The 23,776-nt window shown below is 38.8% G+C and overlaps 1 protein-coding gene across 1 annotated transcript in view; it reads left to right on the top strand.

Moving 5' to 3' along the window:
• The first annotated feature begins 13,929 nt into the window (after positions 1–13,929).
• The window catches only part of LRRIQ3 (leucine rich repeats and IQ motif containing 3), a 171,738-nt gene continuing 161,891 nt past the window's right edge, over positions 13,930–23,776 (top strand). The window contains exon 1 of the mRNA XM_049875978.1: positions 13,930–13,991. The gene's annotated coding sequence lies outside the window, so the exon portion shown is untranslated. The remainder of the gene's footprint in view (positions 13,992–23,776) is intronic.

The raw sequence follows: 23,776 nt of genomic DNA, 5'->3' as shown, positions 1-23,776 counted from the left end.
CGTCCCGTGGTCGCAGGTCCTTTTCGCTTCTGCCCCGCCCCTTCCGTGCGTCACTCCTGTAACCACGCCCCTGGGGCGTCTAGGCCCGCCCAGGGAAAGCCATGGGGTGAACCCAGAGTCTCGCCCCGTTTCCCTAGCAACGGTCTCAAAAGCAGATGGCCACATAGCGATCTGACCGACAGTACCGGGTCCAGGACCCTTGTTCCCAACTCAGAAGGCACTGCAGCCCGGCAGACCCGGTGAGTGGCACAGATTAGGTGGCAAAATTGCTAGACCTGACTCGCCGAGGAGAAGACGGAAACGACAACCTAGCTTTCACCTTTTTCTCAAAAAGCCATTTGTCCTCTCCACCTGGTGGTGTGCTTCAGCCGGAGCAGTTAGTTCCCAAGGACCTCCTGACAGTGATTCCTCCCAGGGTCGTCTAGAGCCAACTGCCCCAACCCCTGATCGACATTCAGAGTATGAATATTTAAAATCTATATTCTCTTCGCAACCTAGGGTTTGTGGTTTTTTTGTCCTTGCACCTCCTGGAGAGCAAATCTTACCACTCCTCTCAGTTTTGAGTCGGCTTCACAGACTGTACAGCTCAGCTTTCACGATGTTGCCTTTGGAAGTTGTATGAGATTCAGGGTCCGCAACCAGGCGCCAAACTTGTGGTATTTTGGTTGTTTTTCTGTCATGCTTTTGTATGTTGCATAACCTACTAGAACTTGAGGTAACGTCCTTGGGAATAAGTAAGCCTTGTTATCTGGAGAGTGGAGACCCCCTAAATCTTACAGGGCTTAGCCACAGTAAGGAAAGCTAGGATCAGGTCCACTTTCCCTTTTCCTTGGTTATGTGATAGAAAAACTGGCACAACAGGTTTCTCTGCTGGTTAGTAAATAAGTGTACCTGGTGGTCCAGTGGTTAAGAGCTTGGCTGGTAACCAAAAGATCGGCAGTTCAAATCCATCAGCTGCTCCTTGGAAACCCTATGGGGCACTTCTACTCTGTCCTGTAGGGTCGCTGTGAGTTGGAAGCCACTCGATGGCAATGGGTTATTTAACAGGGTAAGTAAAACAAAGAAAGAAATGCTCCACGACACATGTTATCTGATTTAAGTTAAAGGTTGGGGTCCTGCTATTGTCTTCTAATCACGTTGTGATTATGACTCAGGGTCGCATGATCATGAGTGGATCCCAGCCACCACATAGCCAGGTACTTAAAACCCCAGAACCAGTCCTGTAACCTTTTGTAACCTATAATTATGTACGTTTCATAGTCATGGTTCTTTCCGCGATTCTGCAGTCCCACCTACAGTGATAAATTGACCTGCTACCGGTTATGGCCTCGTGATGATTTTCTTTGTCCCCCTTAATATATAACAGACATGGTAACTGTGATTCAGCAAATTCCTTTGGTTCCTCTAGTGTACATGCTTACGGTCTCCCTCATTCAAATAATTGTCTTTGTTTTGGCTTAATAAAAATCTCTTTCGATTAAATTTGAGTCTGGAGTCTTTTTCCCCTATGACACCTATTAGGTTTGTTTTTGGTAGGTGTATCTCTGGGTATTTCTCTTGTAGAAAACCTAGTTTATAATCAGGTTTACAGATTAATCTCTTCATCATTACATACAAGAAAGCTGTAAATCTCCATTAGTAACTGGTGGAAGATTAAGGAGCTCTGCTAGCACAGTGGTTAAGTGCTCGCCTGCTAAATGAGTGTTCGAACCCACCAGCTGCTCCATGGGAAAAAGATGTGGCAATCTGCTTCTGTAAAGACTACCACCTTGGAAACCCTGTGGGGTAGCTCTTCTCTGTTGTATAGGGTTGCTGCAAGTTGGAATCCACTCAACGGCAACAGGTTTGGTTTGGGTTTTGGTAATCTTTACAGGAGCAGATCTCCAGCTCTTTTCTCCCGAGGAGCTGCTGATGGGTTCGGGTTCAAACCTGACCTTTCTTTTAGCACCTGAACACTTAAACATTGTGGCCACCAGGGCTCCTTGTAAACATATTCCCCCCCCAAAACAAACCAAACCCATTGCCATACAGTCAATTCTGACTCATAGTGACCCTATAGAACAGAGTAGAACTGCCCCATAGGGTTTCCTAGGAGTGAGTGGTGAATTCAAATTGCAGAGCTTTTGGTTAGCAGCCAAACTCTTAACCACTGAGCTACCAGGGCTCCTGTAAATATACAGAGGGAACTAATTTAAAATCATGAAACTAAATAAGGTCCCAGGGGATGAAAGTCAATAGAGCCTGTTTGCTCATGGACTTCACATTCTAATAAGGTGAAGTAGACAATAAAAAGTAACCAAGTAAGAAAACTTCAGTTAGTGATAAGTACTATGAGGGAAATAAAATGGGGTGATATAATAGACTCTATTACAGAAAGTAATAAATAGAACATTTCATGGATCTGGGAAGGGTGGTCATAGACGGTTTCTTTGAGAAAATATTATATAAGCTGAGAATCAAATAATGAGAAAGAGCTAACCTTATAAAAATATGGGGGAAGACTGTTGCAGGTAGGGCAAAGAGCAAGCTCTGAGACACAGCAAATAAAATTTTTATAAGAAACAAAATGAAGACTGATGCTACTTGAGCATAGAGAGGAGCAGGAAGATTGAAGATAGATGAGGTCAGAGGGTTATATCAATTAGGACTCTGTAACCCAAGTTAAGGAGTTTGGATTTTATTTTAAGGCAAGCCTTACTTTTTATAAAAATCAGATTTATATGTGTATCATGGCCAGAAGGGGGGAATTTAATGGCTTGGACATTGCAAAAATTATTTCAAGTATTTTTCCAGTTTTTACCTTTGTAATTTCAGAAACCTTATGCAGCCTGATTTACAGTTTTTAAAGCCAGGATTATTGCTCTCTATAGGTTTTCTACTTCATTTTAGTTAACTTTGACATATATTTTCATAAAATTATATTTAAGTTTTAAATTTTATTTTTATGTAAATTTAAGATAGTGCAGAATGTACCATTGCCATCAAGTCAATTTCGATTTGTAGCAACTCTGTAGAGCAGAGTAGCGTTGTCGGGTAAAGTTTTCAAGGAGTGGCTGGTGGATTTGAACTGCCAACCTTTTCATTAGCAGCCATAGCTCTTACCCACTGTGCCACCAGGGCTCCCATGCAGAATATTGTACTATGATTAGAATCCTAATGAATGGGCATTCTAGAACACTTAATTGTGCACATGAGGAACCTGTACATAGATCAAGAGGCAGTTGTTCAGACAGAACAAGGGGATACTGCATGGTTTCAAGTCAGAAAAAGTCTGCCTCAGGGTTATATCCTTTTACCGTACCTGTTACCTCTGTAGGCTGAGCAAATAATCCAAGAAGCTGGACTATATGAAGAAGAACGCAGTATCAGGATTGGAGGAAGACTCATTAACAACCTGCGATATGTAGATGACACAACTTTGCTTGCAGAAAGTGAAGAGGACTCGAACATGAACTGATGAAGATCAAAGACTACAGCCTTCAATATGGATTGCAACTCAGGATAATAAAAAAATAATAATTTTTTTTTTTTAATGAAAATCCTCACAACTGAACCAATAAGTAACATCGTGATAAATGAAAAAAATATTGACATTGTTAAGAATTTCATTTTACTTGGATCCATAATCAATGCCCATGGAAGTAGCAGTCAAGAAATCGATGCTGTGTTGGGCAAATCTGCCCTCTTTAAAGTATTGAAAAGTAAGGCTGGGCCAAGATAGCAGAGTAGGCAGACACTTCCTGTGGTCCCTCTTACAACAAAGACCCAAAAAATAAGTGAATCTATTATATATGACAATCTAGGAGCCCTGAACATCAAAGGCAAAGTTGAAGAATCAGACTCAGCAGCAGGGGGAGGGAAGGACAGTTCAGAAGCAGTGGGGAGTTGCCAGACCTGACCTGGTGGGCTCCAGCATGCCGTAGGCCAGTTCAGCAAATCAGCAAAAAGTAGCACTCAATCAGCAAAAGATATATACATGCGTCTAACCTACTACACGGATCAAAAAACACCCCTTTGGGAAAAACTCCTGTCCCACTTACCTGCCCCGTTTCCACTCTGCACTGGGTCTGAGCTGGCTACAGAGAGTGCCGTGTCCCCCGGGCTGGAAGGAGGACCCAACATGCACCCTGAGCCATTCTCCTGGCCTTAGAGAGGGAACAAATTAACAAACAGGGAAAAAATAATCTGCCAGCTCCCCTAAGATGGGGACTAAGGGCAGGAACAACTCCTGTTCTTAGACACAGGCATAAGGGGTCTATGGACTTTGAATGTCTTTCACCCCTGCATAGACATGTGTGGGCCTATTTCAACAGCATAGGCCCTCATTAGCACAATATAACAGGGTATATACCTGGGACCTAACTTCACCTGTTGTAGCTATATGGTGGAGAGGTAGGTTCATGACATTTGATACCCCTTTGCCTATTAAGCAGGATCCACACCTACCCACATCAATGGCCTGAGGACTGGTGGCTGCACCCATACCATCTTAACTACCTGTGATAGGGGCCCAAGAATAAGTGGTGCTTCCCAGTCCTTACAGCCAACAGCACTGGATGCCCATAGTCCAGCTGCAAAACCAACCCACCTAGACACTTTAGGGAACAGGGACACATTTTCCTCATAGACACTCAGGGGTGGTTTTCAGTCCCCTGTCTTGCTCAGTGTGTGACCCCCTATTACAGCCAGATACCTGTGTCTACACCAATTACCCCTGCTCATCTAGGACTGTGGGTGAGAGCCTGCACCACACATTTGGTGACCAACTACCTAGACACCTGAGCTGAACGCATATAAGAAAAGTAAATGGACTACTGGTCTCACATACCTAGTAAAGCTTTAGCCACTTGGTGACAGGACGTTAGAGCTTCCAAAATGCCAATAATCAAACTAACTCACTTGAGTAGCCTATTTGGGCATATCAAGATAAAACAAGAAGCTAGGAAACAGTAAGCAAACATATAATGAATACAATAACTTATTGATAGCTTGGAGACAACAGTCAATATCAAATCACATAAAAAGGCAGACAATGATGGCTTCAGCAAGCTCCCAAAATGAAGAATCAAGAAATCTTCTGAATGAAGAGAATTTCCTGGAATTACTGGAGGTTAGAATATAAAAGATTAATATATAGAACCCTTCAGGAAATCAGGCAAAATGCAGAGCAAGCCAAGGAACACACAGACAAAGCAATAGAGGAACTTAAGAAGGTTAGAAAAGAGCATAATGACAAATTTAACAGGCTACAAGAATCCATAGAGAGATCGCAAACAGAAATCCAGAACAGTAACAATAAAATTTCAGAATTAGACAACTCAATAGAAAGTCATAGGAGCAAAATTGAGGCAATGGAAGTTAGAATTAGTGAGATTGTAGATAAACCACTTGACACCAACATATCTGGGGAAAAATCAGACAGAAAAAAAGAATTAAAAAATTAAGAAAGCCTAAGAACTATGGGTTTCCATTTTTGTTTTTGTTTTAAGAACTATGTGGGATTCTATCAAAAGGAATAACCTACAAGTGATTGGAGTACCAGAAAAGGGGGGGGGTAATAGAAAATACAGAGAGAATTGTTGAAGATTTGTTGGCAGAAAACTTCCCTGATATCATGAAAGATGAGAAGGTATCCATTGAAGATGCTCATTGAACCCCACAAAAGGTAGATCCCAAAAGAAAAGCACCAAGACATAATCAAACTTACCCAAAACAAAGGTAAAATGGACTTTTAAGAGTAGCTAGGTATAAATGAAAGTCACCTACAAGGGAGAGTCAATAAGACTAAGCTTTGGCTACTCAGCAGAAACCATGCGGGCAAGAAGACAATAGGAAGACATACATAAAGCCTTGAAGGAAAAAAAAAAAATGCCAGCCAAGAATTATATATCCAGCAAAACTCTCTCAAATATGAAAGCAAAATTAGGACATTTCCAGATAAGCAGAAGTTTATGGAATATGCAAAAACCAAATCAAAATTTTAAGAATATTAAAGGGCGTCCCCTGGTTAGAAAATCAATAGCATCAGATAACAACCCAAGACTAGAACACAGGACAGAATAACCAGATATCAACCCCGATAGGGAAATCACAAAAACAAAGCTAAAACACTAAAACAGGGAAACAGAGACATCATTATGTAAAAGATAACAACGTTAAAACAAGAAAGAGGGACTAAAAAATGTAGTCATAGATCTTTCATATTCAGAGGATGTCAAGGCGATATAAAGAAATAAAAGATAGGTTTAAACTTAGAAAAAATAGGGGTAAATATTAAGGTAACCACAAAAGAAACTAACAATCATACACATCAAAATAAAAAACAAGAAAAACATAAAGACTCAGCAAATACAAAAACAACAAAAATGAAAAAGAGGAAAAGAAAATATATAAAGAAAAATGACTCAGCACAGAAAATTATGTGGAACAAAGAAACTGTCAACAACACAAAAAAAGACATCAAAATGACAGCACTAAACTCATACCTGTGAGTAATTACCCTGAATGTAAATGGACCAAATGCATCAACAAAGAGACAGTGGCAAAATGGATTAAAAAACACGACCCGTCGATATGCTGCCTACAAGAGACACACCTTAGACTTAAAAACACAAACAAACTAAAATTCAAAGGATGGAAAAAATATATCAAGCAAACAACAATCAAAAAAGACCAGGAATGACAATATTAATTTCTGACAAAATAGACTTTAAAGTAAAATCCACCACAAAAGATGTGGAAGGACATTATATAATGATTAAAGCATCTATACACCAGGAGGACATAACCATAATAAATATTTATGCACCCAACAACAGGGCTCCGAAATGCATAAATTCTAACAACATTGAAAAAAGAGACAGCTCTAAAAAACAGTAGGAGACTTGAACACACCGCTTTTGGTGAAGGACAGAACATCGAGAAAGAAGCTCAATAAAGACACGGAAGACCTAAATGCCATAGTCAACCAACATGACCTCATATACAGAACACTCCACCCAACAGCAGCCAAGTATACTTCCTTTTCCAATCCACATGGAACATTTTCCAGAATAGACGGCATATTAGGACACAAAGCAAGCCTTAACAGAATCCAAAACATCGAAATATTACAGAGCATCTTTTCTGACCATAAAGTCATAAAAATACAAATCAATAACAGAAAAAGCAAGTTAAAAAAGTCAAACACATGGAAACTGAACAACACCTTGCTCAAAAACTACTGGATTATAGAAGAAATTAAGGATGGAATAAAGAAATTCAGAGAATCAAATGAGAATGAAAACATCCTACCAGAACATTTGGGACACAGCAAAAGCAGAGGGCAGAGGTCAGTTTATAGGAATAAGTGCACACATCCAAAAAGAAGGGCCAAAATCAAAGAATTAACCATACAACTTGAACAAATAGAAATAGTGCAGCAAAAGAAGCCCTCAGGCATTGGAAGAAAGCATATAGTAAAAATTAGAGCAGAATTAAATAGAGAATAGAAAAGCAATTGAAAGAGTTAACAAGATCAAAGCTGGTTCTTTGAAGAGATCAACAAAATCAATAAACTATTGGCCAGACTGACAAAAGAAAACAGGAGAGGGAGCAAATAACCCGAATAAGAAATGAGATGGGCGATATCACAACAGACCCAACTGAAATCAAAAGATTCATAACAACACTATGAAAAATTGTACTCTAAGAAATTTGAAAACTTAGAGGAAATGGATAAGTTTCTAGAAACACACTACCTACCTAAGCTAACATAAACCAAGGTAGGACAACTAAATAAACCTATAACAAAAGAAGATATTGAAAAGGTAATAAAAAACTCCGAACAAAATAAAGCCCTGGCCCTGAAGGCTTCACTGGAGAATTCTACCAAACTTTCAGAAAAGAGTTAACACCACTACTACTAAAGGTATTTCAGAGCATAGAAAAGGATGGAATACTCCCAAACTGACTCTATGAAGCCAGCATAACCCTGATACCAAAAGCAAGTAAAAATACCACAAAAAAGGAAATTACAGACCAATATCCTACATGAACTAAGATGCAAAGTTCTTTAACAAAATTCAAGCCAATAAAATTCAACTACATATCAAAAAAATAATTCACCATGACCAAATGGGATTCATATCACGTATACAGGAATGGTTCAGCATTAGAAAAACAATCCATCATATAAATAAAACAAAAGACAAGAATCACATGATCTGATCAACTGATGCAGGAAAGGCATTTGATAAAATCCAACATCTATTCATGATAAAGACTCTCAGCAAAATAGGAATAGAAGGAAATTCCTCAACATAATACAGGGCATTTATACAAAGCCAACAGCCAACATCATCCTAAATGGAGAGAGTCTGAAAGCATTCCCCTTGAGAGCAGGAACCAGACAAGGATGCCCTTTATTACCACTCTTATTCAACATTGCGCTGCAGGTCCTAGCCCGAGCAATTAGGCTACAAAAAGAAATAAAGGACATCCAAATAGGTAAGTGAGAAGTAAAAGTATCTCTATTTGCAGATGATAGGATCTTATACACATAAAACCCTAAAGTATCCACAAGAAAACTACAAGACATTACTGCAAGAAACCAAAAGAGACCTACATAAATGGAAAAATATACCTTGTTCATGAATAGGAGGATGCAACTTTGTGAAAATATCTGTTCTACTCAAAGTGATCTATAGGTACAATGTAGTGCTGATCCAAATTCCAATGGCATTTTTTAATGAGATGGAGAAACAAATCACCAACTTCATATGGAAAGGAATGAGGCCCTGGACAAGTAAAACACTATTGAAACAGAAGAAGAAAGTAGGAGCCCTCACACTACCTGATCTTAGAACCTATTATACCGCTGCAGTAGTCAAAACAGCCTGGCACTGATACAGCAACAGATACATAGACCAATGGAAGAGAATTGAGAATCCAGATGTAAATTCATCCATTTTTGAGCAGCTGATATTTGACAAAGGCCCAAATTCCGTTAAATAGGGGAAAAACAGTCTGTTTAACAAATGGTGCTGGCATACTGGGATATCAATCTGCAAAAAAATGAAACAAGTGCACAAAAACTAACTCAAAATGGAACAAAGACCTGAATATAAAATCTAAAACAATAAAGATCATGGATGAAAAAATAGGGACAATGCTAGGAGCCCTAATACATGGCATAAACAGTATAGAAAACATTACTAACAATGCACAAACACTAGAAGAGAAACTAGATAACTGGGAGCTCCTAAAAATCAAACACCTATGCTTATCCACAGACTTCACCCAAAGAGTAAAAAGACAATGTACAGACTAGGAAAAAGTTTTTGCCTATGACAAATATGATCAGCATCTAATCTCTAAAATCTATAAAATACGGAAAAGCCTCAACAACAAAAAGACAACCCAGTTAAAAAATGGAAGTAGGATATGAACAGGCACTTCACCAAAGAAGACATTCAGGCAGCTAACATATACATGAGGAATTCTCAAGATCGTTAGCCATTAGAGAAATGCAAATCAAAACTGCAATGAGATACCATCTCAATTAAGGCTGGCATTAATCCCAGAAACACAAAATAATAAATGTTGGAGAGGTTGTGGAGAGACTGGAACACTTACATACTGCTGGTGGGAATGTGAAATGGTACAACTACTTTAGAAATCAATTTGGTTCTTCCTTAAAAAGCTAGAACTAGAAGTACCATACAGTCCAGCAATCCCACTCCTTGGAATATATCCTAAAGAAATAAGAGCCCTCACATGAATAGATATATGCAAACCCATGTTCATTGCAACGCTGTTTACAATAGCAAAAAGGTGGAAACAACCTAGGTGCCCATCAAGGATGAATGGATAAACCAGTTGTGGTATATTCACAAAATGGAACACTATGCAATGATAAAGAACAATGATAAATCTGTGAAACATAACATGGATCAATCTAGAAGGCATTATGTTGAGTGAAATTAGCCACAAAAAGACAAATATTGTATGAGACCACTATTGTAAGAACTCAAGAAAAAGTTTAAACACAGAAGAAAACATTCTTTGATGGTTACGAGGGTGGGGAGGGAGGGTGAGGGGTATTAACTAACCAGATGGTAGACAAGAATTATTTTAGGTGAAGGAAAGTAGGACACACAATACAGGGGAAGTGAGCACAACTGGGCTAAACCAAAAGCTAAGAAGTTTCCAGAATACAGCCAAACACTTTGAGGGACAGAGTATCAGGGGCGGGGTTCTGGGGACCATGGTTTCAGAGGACATCTAGGTCAATGGCCACAGGAAAGTTTACTAAGGAAACATTCTGCGTCCCACTTAGGTGAGTGCTGTCTGGAGTCTTCAAAGCCAGCAAGCGGCCATCTAAGATGCATCAGTTTGTCTCAACCCATGTGGAGCAAAGGAGACTGAAGAACACCAAAGACACAAGGAAAATATGAGCCCAAGAGACACAAAGGGCCACATAAACCAGAGACTCTATCAGCCTGAGACTGGAAGAACTAGATGGTGCCCAGCTACCAGCAATGACTGCCCTGACAAGGAACACAACAGAGAGTCCCTGATGAAGCAGGAGAAAAGTGGGGTGCAGAACTCAAATTCTAGTAAAAAGATCAGACTTAAATGGTCTGATTGAGACTGGAGGGACTCCAGAAGACACGGGCCCCAGACTCTCTATTATCCCAAAACTAACACCATTCCCGAAGCCAGTGCTTCAGACAAAGATTAGACTGGAGCATAAGACATAAAATGATACTGGTGAGGAATGTGTTTCTTAGCTCAAGTAGACACATGATACTAAGTGAGCAGCTCCTGTCCAGAGGCAAGATGAGCACGCAGAAGGGGGCAGTATCTGGTTGAATGGACATGTGAAATATAGGGTGGAGAGGAAGAGTGTGCTGTTACATTATAGGGAGAGCAACTAGGGTCACATAACAATGTGTGTATACGTTTTTATATGAGAAGCTGACTTGAATTTTAAACTTTCACTTAAAGCACAATTTAAAAAATATGTTGAAAAGCAAGGATGTCACTTTGAGGACTAAAGTGTGCCTGACCAAAGCCATGGTATTTTCAGTCACCTCATATGCATGCAATAGCTGGAGAGTGAATAATAAGGATAACTGAAAAAGAACTGTTGCCTTTGAATTACAGTATTGTCAAAGAGTATTGAATATACCATGGACTGCCAGAGGAGCAAACAAGTCTGTCTTGGAAGTGGTATAGCCAGAATGCTCCTTAGAAGCAATGATCACAAGACTTTGTCTCAAGTACTTTGGACATGTTATCAGTAGCGACCAGTCCCTGGAGAAGGACATCATACTCGGTAAAGTGGAGGGTCATTGAAAACGAGGAAGACCCTCAAAAAGATGGACTGACACAGTGGCTCCATCAGTGGGCTCGATCATAGCCAACATTGTGAAGATGGCACAGGACTGGGCAGTGTTTCGTTCTGTTGTACTTACGGTCACTACGAGACAGAACCAACTCCATGACATCTAACAACAACATATATATATATATATATATATATATATAAATTATATGTTTATGTTTGTATGTGTGTATATATATATATATTGCACATACATAGTCATACATATATAAAATAGTTTTGAGATTTGGTGCTACCTGTAACTTTGGGAATGTTGGTGCTATTGATAGAGTAGCAAAGGGGAAGGCTGAGACAGTTTCTTAGAGAAGATTAGTAGTTGTGTTTGGATTTGTTAAGTGTGAAATGATAGGTGAATATCAACATTGGAAGGTCTTGAAATCAGTTAACTGTAAAGTGGCTAGTATTTTGGTGAGAAGTTGGGGTTACTGGAATCATGTAAATGGAGCAACTCAATTCAGCAAGAGTCAAAGTATAGAAAGATGAGGAAGGTGGCATGATTTGGATATTGAGAAATAACTGCAGGTATTTTATAGGTAAGAGGGCAAAGAATCCTCTAGGAAGAGCCAGAAGTAGTACAGTATTCCAGAGAGGTAGGTGTAGAATATATACATCTGGGTTGTGGCATCTCTGCAAACCCTAAGCAGTGAAGAACTTTCAATAAAGGGAGAATGGAGCCTGAACAAAGGGTTTTGAATTTGATAAACTAGAAATTACTGAAGCTACTCAAGAATACTCAACTTCTGTGAGAGTGGTAGAGATAGCAGTTAGATTATCAGAAGTTAAGTATTTATCTTGGGTGTTATTTACACTTCATTAAAAAAAAAAAAATTTTTTTATACTTCCCAAAATGGCACCTTTCAATATGAAATTACCAGGGAACAAAATAATTAAAAAATATTGCTTGAGAACCGAATAGAATGAGCAAAATATATTTGAGAAGAATAAATTACTGCTGTATAGCATTGAATTTATGTTTGAGCTTTAGGAGACATAAGGTTAAAAAGGAAATAAATTGGAAAATGTCATCGATCAATAAATAGAGGTTTATGTTAAGAAGCAGATTGTTTATCCTGGCACCAATTTTGAATGCCAATCATAATTTATCTTATGGATCTTTATATGAGGAATAATAGATAAGAAAATTAATGATGTTTCCTACTATGGCTTTGCAAAAAGTAAACTCATTCTTTGTATGTACATATTATATAATTTATCCCTCTGTAAAGGCAGAAAATATGTTTTTCTCGTACTTGTGGGTGATAAGTTTACTCAGAGCAAGGGACAAATATTTAGTCTCAGGCAAGTAGTGTATAGTTTTATGCAACATTCAGTCCCAGTGGATAACTGGAATGATAAATAAAAAACAGAGCTAGAATCACAGTTGTACAGATGAGCCAAATTCTGATGTTTAAGAGACTGATACTTGGAAGACATCCAGGAGACCAAGGCTTACCTTTATGCCAACCAAACACTAGTCCCAAGGCAAGAAGCAAAAACAAACCAAACCTAGTGCTATTGGGTTGATTCCGACTCATAGGAACCTCATAGTTTCCAAGGCTGTGAATGTCTGTAAATGTCTGGAAGCAGACTGCCACACCTTTCTCCCATGGAGCTGCTAGTGGTTTTGAATTGCCGACTTTTAGGTTAGCTATCAGTCGCTTTGGAAGCCCTGGTGGTGTAGTGGTTAAGTGCTATGGCTGCTAATCAAAGGGTCTGCAGTTTGAATCCACCAGGCGCTCCTTGGGAACTCTATGGGGCAGTTCTACTCTGTCCTATAGGGTCACTATGAATCGGAATTGACTCGATGGCACTGGGTTTGGTTTTTTGGTATCAGTCGCTTTACCCATTGCACCACCAGGGTCTGTAGTCTCCAGGCAGCAACATTAATTTCAGTTTCAATGATTCTGTGAGAGTAGAGTGGGAATCTGAATGTATTCTTGTTTTAGTTAGGATTGGTCCAGGGAGAAAGAGCCCTGGTGGTGCAGTGGGTAAAGTGCTCAGTGGCTAACCAAAAGGTTGGTGGTTTGAACCCACCAGCCACTCTGCGGGAGAAAGATGTAGCAGTATGCTTCCATAAAGATTAAAAGTCCTATGGGGCAGTTCTGTGGTGTCATGTAGGGTTGCTATGAGCCAGAATTTACTTGACAACAGTGGGTTTGGCTGTTCCAGAGATTAGTTGAATGGACTTAGAGCTTGTATTGAGTACAGTCAGAGAAAGCAAATACTGAAGAAAAATTTTATTTGCAAGCCTGGTTTCAATGAGTAATGTATTGGCATGAAATTTTTTTTTAAAGCCGTATATGTGAACTCTTAAATTGTGCAGATCTTTAGATACCAGAAATTAATTTTGTTTATGGGTTAGAAGAAACCTTTTTTTTCTATCTTAAATGGTTTACTTTTCTGGTCTGTTAGTCTAGTCTGTATGTTCAGACTTGGGTGCAACAATTTTGAGTAGGATCTGGGTAAATTTAAGGATTATAGATCATTTTCACTCATTTCCTCAAATATCCATCTTTAGGATGAATATAAACAAAGAAGAAATGAATTAACTATTGGAAAAAAACAAGAGCAGCAACAACAAAAACGCTTCTTGATTAAAGAGGTAAGTGAAATTCCCTATAAATTTACCATACAGTTTGTCATTTGTCAGCATTCTCCTGTGATGAAAACATTTCACCAGAGATTTTATTTGATTTGATACAGGTAGTTATTTCTTGCACAATGGGATACTGCATGGTGTAAAATCAGGAAAGGTCTGCGTTAGGGTTGTATCCTTTCACCATACTTATTCAATCTGTATGCTGAGCAAATAATCTGAGAAGCCAGAGTATATGGAGAACTCAGCATCGGGATTGGAAGATAATTAACAGCCTGCAATACGTAGATGACACAACCTTGCTTGCTGTATCAAAGAGGACTTGAGGCACTTACTGACGAATATCAAAGACTACAGCTTTCAGTACAGATTACACCTCAACATAAAGAAAACAAAAAGCCTCATAACTGGACCAGTAAGCAACATCATTATAAATGGAGAAAATACTGAAGTTGTCAAGGATTTCATTATGCTTGGATCCACAGTCAACATCCATGGAAGCAGCAGTTAAAAAATCAGACAGTGTATCATGTTGGGCAAATCTGCTGCAAAAGACCTCTTTGAGGTCTAAGGTATAATGTGTGCCTGACCCAAGCCATGGTATTTTCAGTCGCCTCATATGCATGACATTTTGGTCAAAGATTTTATAGAAGAATCCTGATCAAATGGGGGAAAATACAGAACAGACACAATTTTTTGTAGACTCCAGACTTTCTGAAGCCATAGAGGGTGGATGAACCCCTGAAACCATTGTCCTGAGATAATCTTCAAACCTTAAATTAAAAATATTCCCAGAGGAGGCAGGCCGAAGATGGCAGAATAGCCAGATGCTTCCTACAATCCTTCTTACAACAGAGACCCAAAAAAACAAGTTAAATGATTACATTCATGACAAGCTAGGAAACCTGAGGAACATCAAAGGCAAAGTTAGAAAACAGACTGAGCAGCAGGGGGAGGGAGAGATGGTTCAGAAGTGGAGAGGAGTTACCAGAACTGAATTGCCAGGATCCCTCAGGCACCATTCCTGGCAGCAGCGGCGGTGGGCTTGTACTAGCATTCGGCCACAGTTTCCTCAGGAAGAAGCAGCCAGCCACACAGCCTACTCACAAGAGCGGCGCTCTTGGCAAAACTAAGTACTCACATATATTTTACCAAGCCCCCAACCCCCAAGCCAGCTTCAGTGGCAGTTGATTTTCCTGGGCCTGAGATAGGTCCTGTTGAGTATCCTGAGCCTTCCTCCCGATCTTGGAGTAGGAATAATTTTACAATTGGAGGAAAAGATAATTTGCCAGCTCCACTAACTGGGAGAGCTCAGGATGGAATCAGTTCCTGTCCAGGCACAAATGGTCCATGGACTTCGAATATCTTTCTTCCCTGCATGGACCTCTATGGGCCTATTTCAGGAGAACAGGCCCTTGTTGGCAGACTGCTACAATTTCAGCTGTGTGGTGAAGTGGTGGGTGTTTGATATTTGGACCTGCTTTGCCCATTAAACAGGGTCCTTACCTACCGACATCAGGGGCAATAAGGACTCACGTCACCCAGCCACCCATGACAGGGGTCCAAGGATAACTTGTACCTCCCAGTCCTTACAACCAAAATCATCAGGTGCCCATGGTCTGACTGCAGAACCCACCCACCTGTACGCTCTAGGGAACTGGGATGCGCTGTCCTCACAGATACTTGGGGGATGGTTCTCAGCCCCCTGCCTTGTTCAGAGCATGACCACTGCTGCAACCAGATACCAGTACATACACCAATCACCCCTGCCCCTCTAAGACCGTAGGATGGAGCCTGTATCACACACTTGATGATCAGCTACCTGGACACCTGAGCTGAATTCATACAAGAAAAGTGAATGGACTTCTAGACTGATATACCTGATAACAGCTCTAGCCATTTGATGACAGGTATTCAGAGCTCCAAAGGCATAAATAATCAAGCTAGCTCACTCAGGCAACCCATTTGGGCATAACAAAACAAAGCAAGAAGCTAGGATACAGTAAGCAAACATAAAATAAACTAATACAATAACTTATAGATGGACCGGAGACAACAGTCAATATCAAGTCACATAAAGAAACAGACCACGATTGCCTCAACAAGCTCTCAAAACAAAAAATCAATGGATCTTCAGGATGAAGGTGCCTTCTGAGTATGACCGGATGCAGAATTGAAACGATTAATATATAGAACTCTTCAAGACATCAGGAAGGAAATCAGGCAATATGCAGAATAAGCCAAGGAATACACAAGTTGCTGAAGAAATTAAAAAGCTTATTCAAGAACATAATGAAAAATTTAATAACCTTCAAGAATCCATAGAGACAGCAATCAGAAATTCAGAAGATTAACAATAAAATTACAGAATTAGACAACTCAATAGAAAGTCAGAGGAGCAGAATTGAGCAAGTAGAATGCAGAAGTGGTGAGCTTGAAGATAAAGCACTTGGCACCAATATATTTGAAGAAAAATACGATAAAAGAATTAAAAAAAAACGGAAGAAACCTTAAGAATTATGTGGGACTCTATCAAGAGAAATAACCTACGAGTGACTGGAGTACCGGAACAGGAAGGGAGAACACAAAATACAGAGAGAATACTTGAAGATTACCTGGCAGAAAACTTCCCTGACATAGTGAAAGATGAGAAGATATCTATCCAAGATGCTCATCGAACTCCACAGAAGGTAGATTTTAAAAGAAAGCCACCAAGACATATCATAATCAAACTTGCCAAAACCAAAGATAAAGAGAGAATTTTAAGAGAGGCTAGGGATATACAAAAAGTTACCTACAAAGGAGTCAATAAGAATAAGCTCAGACTACTCGGCAGGAACCAAGCAGGTGAAAAGGCAGTGGGATGACTTATATAAAACATTGAAGGAAAAAAAATAGCCAACCAAGAATCGTATATCCAGCAAAACTGTCTCTCAAATATGAAGGTGAAATTAGGACATTTTTAAATAAACAGAAGTTTAGGGAATTTGTAAAAACCAAACCAAAACTACAAGAAATACTAAAGGGAGTTCTTTGGTTAGAAGATCAATAATATCAGGTATTACCCCAAAACACTGGACAGAGCAATCAGATGTCAACCCAGACAGGGAAATGACAAAAATAAATCAAGATAAAAAAATGCTCAAAACAGGGAAAGAGTGATGTTATGTAAAAGAAGACATTAAAACAATAAAGAGGGACTAGGAAGTCATAGATCTTTCATATGGAGAAGAAGACAAGGTGAAATGAAGAAATAATAGTTAGGCTTAAACTCAGAAAAATTGGTAACCACAAAGGAGACTACCTATCCTTCTCATCAAAATAAAATACAAGAAAAAAATAGAGACTCAGCAGAAACACAATCGACAACAATGAATAAGAGGAAAAGATGGTATATAAACTACCTAGCACAAAAAATTAAGTGGGAAAAAGAAACTGTCAACGACACACAAAAACATCAAAATGACAGCATTAAACTCATACCTATCTGTAATTATGCTGAATGTAAGTGGACGAAATGTACCAATAAAGAGACAGAGAGTGGTAGAATTGATTAAAAAAACATGATCCGTCTATATGCTGCCTATAAGAGACACACGTTAGACTTAGAGACACAAACAAACTAAAACTCAAAGGATGGAAAAAATATATCAAGGAAACAATCAAAAAAGAGCAGGAGTGGCAGTATCAATTCCCGACAAAATAGACTGTAAAGTTAAATCCACCACAAAGGACAAGGAAGGACACTATATAATGATTAAAGGGACAGTGTACCAGGAGGGTATAACCATATTAAATATTTTTGCACCAAATGACAGGGCTGCAAGATACATAAAACAAACTCTAACAGCATTGAAAAGTGAGATAGACAGCTCCACAATTATAGTAGGAGACTTCAACACACCACCTTTGGTAAAGGACAGGACATCCAGAAAGAAGCTCAATAAAGACATGGAAGATCTAAATGCCACAATCAGCTAACTCGACTTCATAGACATATACAGAACACTCCACCTAACAGCAGCCAAGTATACTTTCTTTTCTAGTGCACATGGAACATTCTCTAGAATAGACCACATATTAGGCCATAAAACAAGCCTTAGCAGAATCCAAAAAATCGAAATATTACAAAGCATCTTCTCTGACCATAAGACCATAAAAGTAGAAATCAATAACAGAAAAAACAGGGAAAGGAAATCAAACACTAGGAAACTGAACAATACCCTTCTCAAAACGACTGGATTATAGAAGACATTAAGGATGGAATAAAGAAATTCATAGAATCTAATGAGAATGAAAACACTTCCTTCCTATCAGAACCCTTGGGACACAGCAAAAGCAGTGTTTAGAGCTCAATTTATATCAATAAATACACACATATAAAAAGAAGAAAGGGTCAAAATCAAAGAATTGTCCTTACAACCTGAACAAATAGAGGGCAACAAAAGAAACGCTCAGGCACCAGAAGAAAGGAAATAAGAAAAATTAAACAATTAGAGCAGAATTAAATGAAATAGAAAGCAGACAAACAATTCAAAGAGTTATGAAGACCAAAAGCTGGTTCTTTGAAAAAATTAAGCAAATTGATAAACCATTGGGCAAACTGACAAAAGAAAAACAAGAGACAAAGCAAATAACCTGAAAAGAAATGAGATGGGCAATATTACAACAGACTCAACTGAAATTAAAAGAGTCATATCAGATTACTACAAAAAATTGTACTCTAATAAATTTGAAAACCTAGAAGAAATGGATGAATTCCTAGAAACACACTGCTTACCTAAACTAACACAAACAGAGGTAGAACAAATAAATAGACCATAACAAAAGAAGAGATTGAAAAGGTAATTAAAAAACTCCCAACAAAAAAAAAAACCCTGGCTCTGAATGCTTCACTGCAGAGTTTTACCAAACTCTCAGAGAAGAGTTAACACCACTACTACCAAAGGTGTTTCAGAGCGTAGAAAAGGACAGAATACTCCCAAACTCATTCCATGAAGCCAGCATATCCCTGATACCAAAATCAGTAGAGACACCAAAAAAAAAAAAAAAAAAAAATTACAGATCTATATCCTTCATGAACTTTGATGCAAAAATCCTCAAGAAAATTCTATCCAAAAGAATTCAACTACATATCAAAAAAATAATTCACCACGACCAAGTGGAATTCACACCAGGTATGCAGGGATGGTTCAACATTAGAAAAACAATTAATATAATCCATCATATAAATAAAACAAGAGACAAGAACCACATGATTTTATGAATTGATGCAGAAAAGGCATTTGATAAAGTTCAACACCCATTCATGATAAAAACTCAGCAAAATAGGAATTGAAGGAAAATTCCTCAACATAATAAAGGGCATCTTTATACAAAGCCAACAGCCAACATCATCCTAAATGGAGAGAATCTGAAAGCATTCTACTTGAGAACGGGAACCAGACAAGGATCCCCTGTATCACCTCTCTTATTCAACACTGTGCTGGAGGTCCTAGCCAGAGCAATTAGGCTAGATAAAGAAATAAAGGGCATCTAGATGGGCAAGGAAGAAGTAAAAGTATCTCTATTTGCAGATGACATGAGGGTTGGAGTGGGTATGGTCTTACACACAGAGAACCCTAAAGAATTTTCAAGAAAACTATTGAAACTAATAGAAGAATTCAGCAGAGTATCAGGATACAGGATAAACATATAAAAATCAGTTGGATTCCTCTACACCAACAAAAAGAACATTGAGAAGGAAATCAACAAATCGATACCATTACTGTAGTCCCGAAGAAGATAAAATACTTAGGAATAAATCCTACCAGAGATGTAAAAGACCTATACAAAGAAAACTACAAGACACTACTGCAAGAAACCAAAAGTGACCTACGTAAGTGGAAAAACATACCTTGCTCGTGGATAGGAAGAATTAACATTGTAAAAATATCTATTCTACCAAAAGCGATGTATAGATACAATGCAATCCTGATTCAAATTCCAATGACATTTTTTAATGAGATGGAGAAACAAATCACCAACTTGATATGGAAGGGAAAAAGGCCCCGGATAAGTAAAGCGTTACTGAAAAAAAGAATAAAATGGGAGGCCTCACTCTACCTGATTTTAGAACCTATTATACTGCCACAGTAGTCACAACAGCCTGGTACTGGTACAACAACAGATGCTTAGACCAATGGAACAGAATTGAGAATCCAGACATAAATCTATCTACATATGAGCAGTTGATATTTGAAAAAGGCCCAAAGTCAGTTAAATGGGAAATGATAGTCTGTTTAACAAATGATGCTGGCTTAACTGGATATCCATCTGCAAAAAAATGAAACAAGAGCCATACCTCATACCATGCACAAAAACTAACTCAAAATGGATCAAAGACCTAAGTATAAAATCTAAAACGATAAAGATCATGGAAGAAAAAATAGGGACAATGCCAGGAGCCCTAATACATGGTATAAACAGTATACAAAATATTACTAACAATGCAGAAGAAAAACTAGATAACTGGGAGCACCTAAAAACCAAACACTGATGCTCATCCAAAGACTTCACCAAAAGAGTAAAAAAATTACCCATAGATTTGGAAAAAGTTTTTACTGAAGACATTTCTGATCAGCGTTTGATCTCTAAAATCTTCATGATACTGCAAAAACTCAACTACTAAAAGACAAATGACCAAATTAAAAAATGGGCAAAGCGTATGAACAGACAGTTCACTAAAGAAGGCATTCAAGTTGCTAACAGATACATGAGGAAATCCTCACGATCATTAGCCATTAAACCAAAACCAAAACCAAACCCAGTGCCATCGAGTTGATTCTGACATATAGAGACCCCATAGGGCAGAGTAGAACTGCCCCATAGAGTTTCCAAGGAGTGCCTGGTGGATTTGAACTGCCGACCCTTTGGTTAGCAGCCGAACTTAACCACTATGCCACCAGGGTTTCCCATTAGCCATTAGACAAATGCAAATCAAAACTACAATGAGATTCTATCTCACTCCAACAAGGCTGGCATTAACCCAAAAAACACAAAATTATAGATGTTGGAGAGGTTGTAGAGAGACTGGAACACTTATACACTGCTGGTGAGAATGTAAAACGGTTCAACCACTTTGGAAATCGATTTGGCACCGCCTTAAAAAAAAAAAAAAAACTAGAAATAGAAGTACCATATGATCCAGCAATCCCACTGCTTGGAATATATCCCAGAGAATTAAGAGCCTTTACAAGAACAGATAATATGCACACCTGTGTTCATTGCAGCACTGTTTACAATAGCAAAAAGATGGAAGCAACCAAGGTGCCCATAAATGGATGAATGGATAGATTATGGTATATTCACACAATGGATTACTGCACATCGATAAAGAACAATGATGAATCCATGAAACATTTCATAACATAGAGGAATCTGGAAGGCATTATGCTGAGGGAAATTAGTTGCAAAAGGACAAATATTGTATAAGACCACTTTTATAATAACTGGAGAAATAGTTTTAAACAGAGAAGAAAATATTCTTTGATGGTTATGAGAGGGGTGAGGCAGGGAGGGACGGAGAGACGTTTTCACTAATTAGGTAGTAGATGAGAACTGTTTTAGGTGAAGGGAAAGACAACGCACAGTGCAGGCAAGGTCAGCACAACTGGACTAAAGTAAAAGCAAAGAGGTTTCCCGAATAAAGTGAATGCTTCAAAGGCTAGCATAGCAGGGGCGGGGATTTGAGGACCATGGTTTCAGGGGACGTCTAAGTCAGTTGGTATAATAAATTCTCTTAAGAAAACATTCTGCATCCCACTTTGGAGAGTGGCTTCTGGGATCTTAAATGCTAGCAAGCGGCCATCTAAGATGTACCAATGGGTCTGAACCTACCTGGACAAAGGATAATGAAGAATTAAAGAAACAAGGTAATTATGAGCCCAAGAGACCGAAAGGACCACATAAACCAGAGACTACAGCAGCCTGAGACCAGAAGAACTAAATGGTACTTGGCTACAACCAATGACTGCCTTGACAGGGAACACAACATAGAAACCCTGAAGAAGCAGGAGAGCAATGGGATGTAGACCCCAAATTCTCGTAGAAAGACCAGGTTTAATGGTCTGACTGAGACTAGAAGCACCCTGGTGGTCATGGCCCCCAGGCCTTCTGTTAGCCCAAGACAGGAACCATTCCCAAAGCCAACTCTTCAGACACAGATTGTACTTTACTATGGGATAGAAAATGATACTGGTGAAGAACGAGCTTCTTGGATCAAGTAGACACATGAGGCTATGTTGGCATGTCCTGTCTAGAGGGGAGATGAGAGAGCAGAGGGGGTCAGAAGCTGGCAGAATAGACACAAAAAGAGAGAGTGTAGGGAAGGAGTGTGCTGTCTCATTAGGGGGAGAGCAATTAGAGGTATATAGCAAGGTGCATATCAATTTTTGTATGAAAGACTGACTTGATTTGTAGACTTGCACTTACAGCACAATAAAAATTTAAAAAACAAAATTCCCTGAAGTCTTCATAACACCAAAGATTACTTTTTTAATAAAGCATGTCTGCTTTGAGCATTGCGCTCTTTTAAGATACATCTATATGGCATCAAATTGACAACCACAACTTGAAAGATTAGATAGAAAACTTAGGGGGCAGTGAGTTTATGTTAATGGGGGAGGAGCAACTCAGAAAAGGAGTGTCAGAGTGCTTGCACAACTCGAAGAATGTAATTTAAAAAAAAAAAATTTTTTTTTTTTAGTGTCACTGAATTGTATGTGTACAAACTTGAATTGATGTACGTTCTGCTGTGTGTATGCTCAACAACAAAGAATAAAATAGATTATAAAAAAATAAAGTGGCTCCACATCGCAGATACCCCCCCAAAACAAAACACTTTTACTAAAGAATTCTTGATATACCATAAAATTCATCTGTTTTAAGCATACAATTTCATGAATTTTAATAAATTTTTCCATATGTGTCACCATCATCATAATCCAGGCCTAAAACATTCTCATCACCCAAATAAGGTGCTGTGTGCAGTTTACAGTTAATGCCAGTTAGCTTTTTTTTTTAATTACCATAGGTGTAACTGTGACTTTGTGTTGAAGTTGTAGAGAAGCACAGTTTACCGTTTTTTTTTTTTTCCTCTTTCTTTGTAAGAAGCAGTTAAAGCCAAGTGAAGAGGGTCTTGGATTATTGTAGCAAAAGAAACCAGTACTCTCTTCCCCTCTGGGGCATGGGGGGCTGTTCATGTCATGCTAGGACTCTGCTCTCTTCCATCACATGTGCTGCTTCTTTCTGTTTAACCACTGCTCCTCCTCCTACTCTTCCCATACTGCAGCACAAGTCCTATATATACATATACATGTACATATACATGTACGTATACATATACATGGGAGCCCTGGTGGTGCAGTGGTTAAAAGCTATGGCTGTTAACCAAAAGGTTGGCAGTTTGAATCTACCAGGTGCTCACTGGAAACCCTATGGGGCAGTTCTACTCAGTCCTATAGGGTCACTGTGAGTCAGAATTGACAGCAATTTTTTTTTGTCTGTTTTATATATATATATATATATATATGTATGTATATTTTACTGTTCCTTTTATTTGAACTTTTTTTAAATTTGAATACATGCACTCAGCTAGCCTGTTCTCGACTTATTAAAAAAAAAAATTTTTCCCCCCACTGTGCCTGTTGAAGGAGTCCTCATCCCTCTCAGCTCCCTGGGGTACAAGGAAAAACCTTTTTTATTTCTTTGGACCTTTATCTTAGTTTCTCACTGAATTTTTTGTAGAGTAT

The sequence above is a fragment of the Elephas maximus genome, chromosome 3 (assembly GCF_024166365.1).
Source record: "Elephas maximus indicus isolate mEleMax1 chromosome 3, mEleMax1 primary haplotype, whole genome shotgun sequence".
Lineage (NCBI taxonomy): Eukaryota > Metazoa > Chordata > Mammalia > Proboscidea > Elephantidae > Elephas > Elephas maximus.
The sequence above is the reverse complement of the archived record's forward strand: the minus strand, read 5'-3'. Positions and strand labels throughout refer to the sequence as shown.